The 9,532-nt window shown below is 38.1% G+C and overlaps 1 protein-coding gene across 1 annotated transcript in view; it reads left to right on the top strand.

The window, feature by feature from the left end:
• The first annotated feature begins 12 nt into the window (after positions 1-12).
• Positions 13-9,532, top strand: part of USP37 (ubiquitin specific peptidase 37) — a 72,048-nt gene continuing 62,528 nt past the window's right edge. Inside the window, exons 1-2 of the mRNA XM_081095370.1 lie at positions 13-201; positions 3,875-4,015. The gene's annotated coding sequence lies outside the window, so the exon portion shown is untranslated. The remainder of the gene's footprint in view (positions 202-3,874; positions 4,016-9,532) is intronic.

The raw sequence follows: 9,532 nt of genomic DNA, 5'->3' as shown, positions 1-9,532 counted from the left end.
CGCGCCCTGTCCGGTCGCGTCGAGTGTGCGTGCGTGCGTTGCGTGTTTGCGTGTGGTCACAGTTCCCGCCATCAGCCACTCTCCCTGACTTGGGGGAGCGAGCTGTATACCTCCGTTTGGGTTCGGCGTCCCTTCCTTCCTTAACCTCCATTCTTCCCCCTCCGCGCGGACTCGGTGCGAGCCCCGGACTCACAGGCACAGGTAAGACGGGCCCAGCGAGCTTCTCCACTGAGCCGTTTTCCAGACCCCCCTCGCCCCGTGCGGTCCGCCCACTCGGCGTTCACTCTTCTGGAGTTCGCCCTGCTGCCGCTCAGCCTGCCCCCAGCCCCTCGCGGCTCCCCGGGCCTCACACGTACTCCACTAGGGTCTATCCCTAAGCTTTCCTTCTTTGACCTGGTCCTAACTGTCGCTCGCTTCCTCCGCAGCCCGAACCTGCCCCATTTCGCTGGGGGCTGTCGCCGTCCGCCACTCGCCCCTTAACGAGGCCTGCTGTCTCTAAAGGGAACTTAGGTTGCGGTAGCCGCACATCCGTCAGGCCTTGGACAGGGTACTCTTTCACGCTTGACAATTCTTCACCTTCCTCTCCTAATCATCTCTAACCAAAAGGCATGGATTGTATTTTCGTCAAGCATTTGGTTGCTCCCCAGCTCTAGACATCAGATCACGTTGTCAAGTTTACATATTTTAGGGCATGGTCCACGAAAGGAAATGATAATCGGTGACAAAATCCTGTGTTTCGGAAAGTTGGCCTGTACTGGTTTTGTGGTAGCTCTTTCAAAAATTTGGCTCTGCCTAGGGATAGGCCCTTTTTTGGGGATGGCAGTATCTGAAAAGTATCTACCTGGAGATGTCTAAGAGAGGATGTCAAGTAGACAGTTGTATATATTGGGTTGGTGCTCAGAGGAGAGTTCTGAGCTGGACATACAAGTAAGTGTATATATGTCATCTGCCACCATGATGGTAAAGCTATGGATGTGGATGGAATTGCCGGAGGAGCGTACAGTGCTAGAAAAGAAAGGGGCCTAGGATGGAGCACTGAGGGATTCTTGGCATTTAATAACTGAATTTATTTCTGTACATCTTCAGTATCACTTTTCTAGTTGAAGCCACAATCCTCATTCACCTGGACTTAATGTCACTGATACCCTGTTTTCTCATCTGTAAAATGGGAATAAACATCACCTTATTGGATTGTTATGAGGATTAAACGCAGTAACCATAGCATGCACATGGCCTTCCGTCAATAGCCAGTAAACATTAATTGTTATTGTAAGTGTTGTTATACGTTGAATCACTCAATACTTTCCTGTCCGGTTGCCCAGTTTTCTTTCATTCTTGCTGCTTTCACTCTCCTCCTGAAACCCAAACAAAGCACATCACTTGTCCATTCAGCAGTAACATGTCATTTCTCCGCTTAAAACTCTTCAGTGGATTGCCCATCACTAAGTGTTTATTACATTTAGGGTAAAATTCGAAATCCTTACAGTGGTCTACAAGATTCTTCATAATCTGATTCTTTCCTGCTTTACTAGCTTCATCTTGCACATCCTCCCTTCCCTCTCTGAACTCCAGACACACTGCTTTTCATTTCTCAGTCACACCAAATTATTTTCTATCGCAGGGCTTTTACACATTTTGTTCTGTTTGCCTGGATTGACCCAGCATGACCATCCTTCACTTAACTCATTCTTCAGTTTTCAGCTTAAGTGGTACTTTCTAACCCCTGACTCCCAAGTCTTAAGTCAGGTACCGTATTATAATCTCTCATCAAGCCCTGCATTTTATATCATTTTTCAGAACTTCTAATTATATCTTTATTTGTGTGATTATTTAAAGTCTGACCCTATTAGAATATAAGCTAGTAATTATTTTATGTCTCTTTCTTAAAAATTTGTTAAGTGAATAAGTAAACTGGAGCTTGCTGTAAGAACCATCATGTCTTTTGGAAACACCAGCTTACTGATATTTTTGTCATTTGAATATTCACTCTGCAAACAAAGAACACAAAAGAAAAAAACAACGGGTTTTCCATGGCTTTGGATGATTTTTACATTCTTATGTCATAAAACCATTCAGATTTTAGACACTTTAAGTGGAGATAAAGTTTATCTAGGTCAACTTCTCTCTTTCAGCCATAACACTAATTTTATCTCTGTGCATTTGTTTTATGGATCTTTTTAAGAAAGAAAGCCCTTAAAATCAGAATAGTGGTTTATATATCTTAACAACAGGTTAAACTATGAGACCAGTGAGTATGATGTTTTCATAAACAGATAAAGGAAAATGTCATATTTAAGTTGTTGGTGGTGGATGTGAAAGAAAGTATTAAAATTCAGTAATTTGTTTGTATATAGAACAACATTTTTTGTTGAGAAGTAGAAAATAAAACATAGGAAATGTATGAATGTCAAACAAAGAGGCATTTGGATTTATTTTATAGGTAGTGAGTGATGAGCTGTTAAAAACGTTTAGGAGGAAGTTTCATTTAATCAAGTTGAGTAAGTTCTAGAGATATGCTGTGGAACATTGTACCTATAGTTAACAGTACTGTATTGTACAATTAAAAATGTGTTGAGAGCAGATCTTGTGTTAGGTATTCTTTGTGTGTGTGTGTTAAGTATTCTTAACACAGAATTTAAAAATGTTTGGGAGGAAATTGGCATCAATGGCAAGTATTTAGCACTTACAAAGTGCCTGTTATTTTGCAGGAGTACAAAAGAAGATAGGACAGGTCCTCCTTCCTCTCTCCCCCTCCTTCAGGGAGAAAGTTAAGAAGACAGTTAGTGCATATTGTACTTTCTTTGGTAGGAGATAATAAAAGTAGTTTTTTAGAAAGGGTAAAGGATTCATTGCTGGAATCACTTTCATTGATGAGGATGCATTATGGTAGTGGTTAAAAACGTAGATTCTGATGTTAGACTTATTTTTGTCACTTACTGACTATAATCATGGATAAATTACTTGATCTCTCTTAGCTTTAGTTTCCTCATCTATAAATAGGTATTAATATCCGTCCTTTAGGGTTATTGTGAAAATAAATGCATGTATGGTGCCTAGCACTGTGCTTAATAAATGTTGTGTAAAAAATATTAGATTGGAGTGGTAGCAAAGTGATGTGTTTCTGAATTAAGGTAGTAGTTACAAAAAGATGGGGGTTTTGATAAATGAGAATGAGGTTAAAGCTGATACTAAGATTTTTTGCCTCAATGATGGTGGGAGGACAAGTATAGGGAAGCCTTCTGAGGGCATGGACTGTATAATTTTCACATTTGTATCCCTACCACAGTGTATCAAATTAGAGTAGCTCAATAAATGATTTTTTTAGAAGTGAACAAATCAGTTTAAAGTTGTTTTAGTTTTCAAAAGGCAATGAGAGATTTAGAGATGCTTCAATTCGAGAAAGAAACCTGTAAAGCTGGTTTTGAAAAAAGTAAAAACTAAGTTTATCAGTTTTTTTAAATTTGTAACAGCACCTGGTGGAAGTGGTGTTTTAAGACATAAAACATCCTTATGTGACAATGTTTATAAAGTCAACAAAGGATGTATTCTTTTTCACTGCCTTCATAGTTTCAAAATGTAGCAGGGATAAACCAAGATACAAATGGATCAAGGTACAGCTCCTCCTGGAGTCCCTCAGTTTGCACACAGATCCCTAAAGTTCTGTTGTATGCGTGCGTGTGTGTGTGTGTGTGTGTGTGTGTGTGTGTGTGTGTGTATCCTGAGCATTATGTTTTAAATTTTTTCAATAAGGTTAAATTTGTGGTTTTTAAATAATGAAAAGGTTAATCTTTGTTGTACAAATGATCACTTTTAACAATCATTTTAATTTTGTGAATTGGATTATTTTTAAAAGGCACACTTATATTTCTTGTAGCTGAGTTGATGGCTTCCGAAGAACTGGGATAGCTGCAGAATATGAGTAGTTCCCCAAGAAGATTGCATTGCCTTTGGCACAAGCATCAGAATAAAGGTGAATCGTTATTACATAGGGTTTTTCAGTAAAAGTCACTGAAAAGTAAGTAATGTTTTTATTTTAGATATGTTTCCAAGAGTATGCATAGTGGCAAGAATTGACCATTTTCTTTCTTCTGTTTTTAGTAACAGTTTTCATGCTTTAGCATGTTTTTTGTGTGTGTGTGTGTATTTTTTGAACCATAGAATGCCCTTCTAGATAAGGATATTTTCAAAGCAATACCTTAAATAAGAACATTTATTTAATTATTTATTTTTAAGCTGTAGGTTTTTATTTTTTGTTAATCCTCACCCAAGGATATTTTTCCCATTGCTTTTTAGAGTGAGTGGAAGGAACTGTTGAAGGGAGGGAGGACGGGAGGGGGGGAGAGAGAAATATCGATGTGCAGAGAGACACATTGATTGGTTGCCTCCTACACACTGCCCACATGAAGTCGGGGATTAAACCTGCAACTTAGATATGTGCCCTTGACTGGGAATGGAACCATGACCTTCAGTGTAGGGGCTGACACTCTGACCACTGAGCAATACCAGCCGGGGCTAAAATAGGAGTATTTAAATATCTGTCCAGGGTATAGAAACATTTTTGGCAATGTTATTGAGCTTTCATAGAATGCTCAAGGCTGAATGGTAGTTTTTGTTTTTGTTTTTGTTTTTTATATATATTTTATTGATTTTTTGCAGAGAGGAAGGGAGAGAGATGAGAGTTAGAAACATCTATGAGAGAGAAACATCGATCAGCTGCCTCCCGCACATCTCCCACTGGGGATGTGCCCGCAACCAAGGTACATGCCCTTGACCAGAATCAAACCTGGGACCTTTCGGTCCGCAGGCTGACGCTCTATCCACTGAGCCAAACCGGTTTCGGCTGAATGGTAGTTTTAATAATTGTGAAGAAATTTAGGGAAAGGAGAATCTGAATGGTGTACTTAAAGAGTGAGTTTTCGCCGAAACCGGTTTGGCTCAGTGGATAGAGCGTCGGCCTGCGGACTGAGAGGTCCCAGGTTCGATTCCAGTCAAGGGCATGTACCTGGGTCGCAGGCATATCCCCGGTGGGAGATGTGCAGGAGGCAGCTGATTGATGTTTCTAACTCTCTATCTCTCTCTCTTCCTCTCTGTGAAAAATCAATAAAATATATTTTAAAAAAAAAAAAGAGTGAGTTTTTATTATATTTTGTCTTCCTGGTATCACTTTGGTAGTGAATTAGCATTACAGAATTCAGAGAAATCTTATCTTGGTTCTAGGTTCATAGAAAGTTTAACAGTTACTGAATTATGCTGAATACTGAAAAAGAAAGTTATTTTCTCTTTAAGTAAGGTAAACCCTGAAAATATGATGATTATACAAAAATAGATATAGTTAATGCATTTAGTACAAGAGCAGGTGATGGACTAAATTGAGGCATTAGAAGTTTTATTTTATTGGTTCTGCCAGTTTTATGTCCTGCACCTTTCAGGGTTTCTTCTTTCAAAGAAAGAGAGGTTGCTAGTAGAAAAGGTTTAGAAAATATTAAATATCTGAAGTAAAATTTTATATGTGTAATCAAAATTGCATCAAATATTTGAAAATTATATATAGAGAAACAGAAGTAACAAGTTTTTATTTTTTATTAACTTTAGTGAACATTGAAATCTTCATCTCAAATTTTTGTTAAATGCAATTTTTAAAAACAAGTTTTTGTTGGAGGAATTCAAGGTTAATAACCTTTATTTACTTTTGGTCTGTAAGGAAAACACTAAGATAATGTGGTTTTATTTTAATTCATTTTAATTTGGCACCATGACCCATAGTGACATTTTTTTAAAGTGAAGTAATCTGACATACTCTTAAAATGAAGTTTCTTTATTGAGTCGTGAATAAAATGAATCCCAGTTTAGGCAAGTTTATTAATGTTTTTGTTTTAATGCATTCTGTAACTGCATATTCTTTTTCTTCATAAATGATCTTTCTCTCATTGAATTTAAGATGTGAGAACAGCTGTATATTTAGTGTAAAAGTTCAGGTCCACATAGAAAAAGCTTAAGTGTTCAAAAGATAAGTCATATGTAATACAGGGCATAGTGATACTCTTCTAAAGAACTTAGTAAATATAACCCTATATTGGTCACATAAAAGGAATTTATGGTTCCAGTATCTACTGTTATATATATATATATTTTTTTTAAATATATTTTATTGATTTTTTACAGAGAGAAAGGGAGAGAGATAGAGAGTTAGAAACATCGATGAGAGAGAAACGTCGATCAGCTGCCTCCTGCACACCCCCTACTGGGAATGTGCCCGCAACCAAGGTATATGCCCTTGACCGGAATCGAACCTGGGACCCTTCAGTCCGCAGGCCGATGCTCTATCCACTGAGCCAAACCGGTTAGGGCTACTGTTGTATATTTTAACAATAAATTGATAATACTGATTTGTTCATTATTTTGTTGTTATTTATTCTTAAGCTAGAGGCCTGGTGCATGAAATTTGTGCACAAGTAGGATCCCTAGGCCTAGCTGGCAATCAGGGCTCTTCTGGGCATTCCAGCTGCTGGCCAGGGCCTTCCTTTGTTCCACGCCATCGCCTGGTGGTCAGCGCACATCATAGCGAGCAATAGAACTCTCGGTTTCCTGGTTGAACCCCCGTGGGGACATTTGCATATTAGCCTTTTATATATATAGATTGTTGTTTCATGTATGTCAGACACTGTTCTAATGGAGATGTAAAGATTAAAGGACATATTCCCTGTCTTTAAATAACAGAATCTAGGTAGAGACAAAGAGGTGAACAGTTTATATAAAGTAAACAGTTTATATAATGTGATAAATGCTCTACTAACAGTGAGCACAGAGTATAATAGGAGAATAGAGAAACCTTAAACAATGTCAGTGTGAATATGGAGTGAGAGTAAAGTAAAAGGTATCTAGGAAAAGCTTCTTAAAGAAGGTAATATCTAAGTTGAGCCTTGATTTTATAGACAGGAGAAGAAATTATGGAGGATGGGGAAAGTACATAAAAATCCTATAAACATTGACTACCATGTACACATGGCATGAAAGTATGTGGCTTTTTTAGGGAAATTATAAGTAGTTCAAATGGCTGGATTTGGAGAGCTTGTTGGGAATAGAGAGGTAAGGAGGTCCTGGATCATGAAGGGGGTTTATGTCATATTAATGAGTCTAGATTTTATTATGAGGGCAATTGGGAGTCATTGGATAATATTAAGGAGGAAAATGATGTGATTTTATCTGAAGCTCATTATAGAAATGTCTGGAAGGTGTATGGAGGTAGAATTGACAGTACTCTACCTTGACCTTCCATCCCCAATCCAATATCAATAATCAGTAAGAAAAAAGTCAAAGATAACTCCCATGTTTCTGGCATAGGCATCTGGGTTAGGAGGGGGCCACATATTATTGGCAGTGCTAAAGGACAGAGTAGGAAAAAAATCTCAAAGGACATATCCAAACAATGAAGCACCAAATTATTAATTGCCAAAGAAAAGTATTACAAACACACATTGCTGGCCCAAAATTCTGTAATTACTGGTTGAGCAAACTGTCTTACTAACAGACTGGATATAAACAGTAGTGGACTCGATTACTTTGATGGATTCATATACCCAGCCAATTATACTATCTAAATCTGACCACAGTAGGAACCAAAAAAAATTGATGAGGCCTAACTGGTTTGGCTCAGTGGATAGAGCGTCGGCCTGCAGACTCAAGGGTCCCATGTTCGATTCTGGTCAAGGGCATGTACCTTGGTTGCAGGCACATACCCAGTAGGGAGTGTGCAGGAGCAGCTGATCAAAGTTTCTCTCTCATCGAAGTTTCTAAATCTCTATCCCTCTCCCTTTCTCTCTGTAAAAAATCAATAAAATATATTTTAAAAAAAATTTGATGAGATGAGTGAATAACAATAAAGGACTCATAATGCGCAACACCTTTTAACTATTCAAAGTGTTTTCATGTCTCTTTTTAAATTTCATTCCCACTTATTTGATGTATACTATCTAGAGACCTCAAACTAGTGGTCCCTAGGCTGTATCCTGCCTACAGATGGGTTTTGTTTGATTTGTGGCTTTTATTTTATTTGTTTACTTTTAATATTTTTTATTGATTTCAGAGAGAAAGGGAGAAGAAGAGAGAGATAGAAACATCAATGATGAGAGAGAATCATTGATTAGCTGCCTCCTGCACTCCCCCTACTGGAGACTGAGCCCGCAACCCAGGCATGTGTCCTTGACCGGAATCCAAGCTGGGACCCTTCAGTCCACAGGCTGACGCTCTGTCCACTGAGCCAAACCTGCTAGGGCTGATTGGTAGCTTTTAAAAATAACTTTGAATTCACTGACCACAATTAAAAATGGGCAGGTTTACATGAAAATTGGGATGTCATTTTCTTGAAAAATTAGATGATCTGGCAATGCTAGGTTCACTTATTTTCACATGATAAAATTGACTAAATTTGAATAGCAGTTTTCTTTTGTTTAATCCTCACCTAAGGACATAGGTAGAGAAAGGGAGTTAGAGACAGACAGATCAATGTGAGTGAGAAATATCAATTGATTGTCTTCCTTACGCTCCCCGAGGGTCAAACCTGAAACTCAGGTGTGCTCCGTGACCAAGAACCTCACCTGCACTTTCAGGACACTGAACAGTGCTCAACCAACTCAACCACTCTGGGTGGGGTGATTGGTGGTTTTCATATTTTGCCTGCCTAAGTCATCTATGTGATTTGCCAGGCCTTATAGGCAGTTGGATTGGTAATCCCTGTTAACTTATTTATCTGGTATCTTTGGAGAAGGGTATTATAGACCAGGAATAAATTCAGAAAGTGGACACTAATTTCATATTAAGAGCTGGGGTCTATTTAATGCCTAATGTGTGTTGTTTAACTGCAACACTATAACATTTGCTCTACCTATTTTACACTTGAGAAAACAAATGGTTAGAAAAGATAAGTTATAAATTATATCAGAGCGGGTTCCTGATATCTAGACCTAGTCTGTTTTGATGACTACTTTATTAAAGCTTTTCTAGGTTAGCTGTTTTTGCAGATGCAAAATTTAATGAATTTTTTAAAATTTATTAAATTCGCCGAAACCGGTTTGGCTCAGTGGATAGAGCGTCGGCCTGCGTACTGAAGGGTCCCAGGTTCGATTCCGGTCAAGGGCATGTACCTGTGTTGTGGGCACATCCCCAGTGGGAGATGTGCAGGAGGCAGCTAATCGATGTTTCTCTCTCATCGATGTTTCTAACTCTCTATCTCTCGCCCTTCCTCTCTGTAAAAAATCAATAAAATATATATTAAAAAAAATTTATTAAATTGTAAGCAAGAATCTGTATTAGAGCAGTGTTTCTAAAGATTTGAAGTGTATAAATAAAATTTGTTTTAACATTGTGTGTGATGTAATTTGATCTGAAATTCATTGTAAAGATACCTGGAAGGTATATGGACATAGAATTGTATAATACACACACTATTTGATAGCATTCTGTGCTATTACTAGAATTGTATTTATGTATTGACATTTGGTAAACTAATTTGAAGAGTTTTAGAAATTCTATTGTA

Source organism: Myotis nattereri, assembly GCF_964212035.1.
Source record: "Myotis nattereri genome assembly, chromosome: 7".
NCBI classification, from domain to species: domain Eukaryota; kingdom Metazoa; phylum Chordata; class Mammalia; order Chiroptera; family Vespertilionidae; genus Myotis; species Myotis nattereri.
This window is presented reverse-complemented; position numbering and strand designations above follow the sequence as displayed.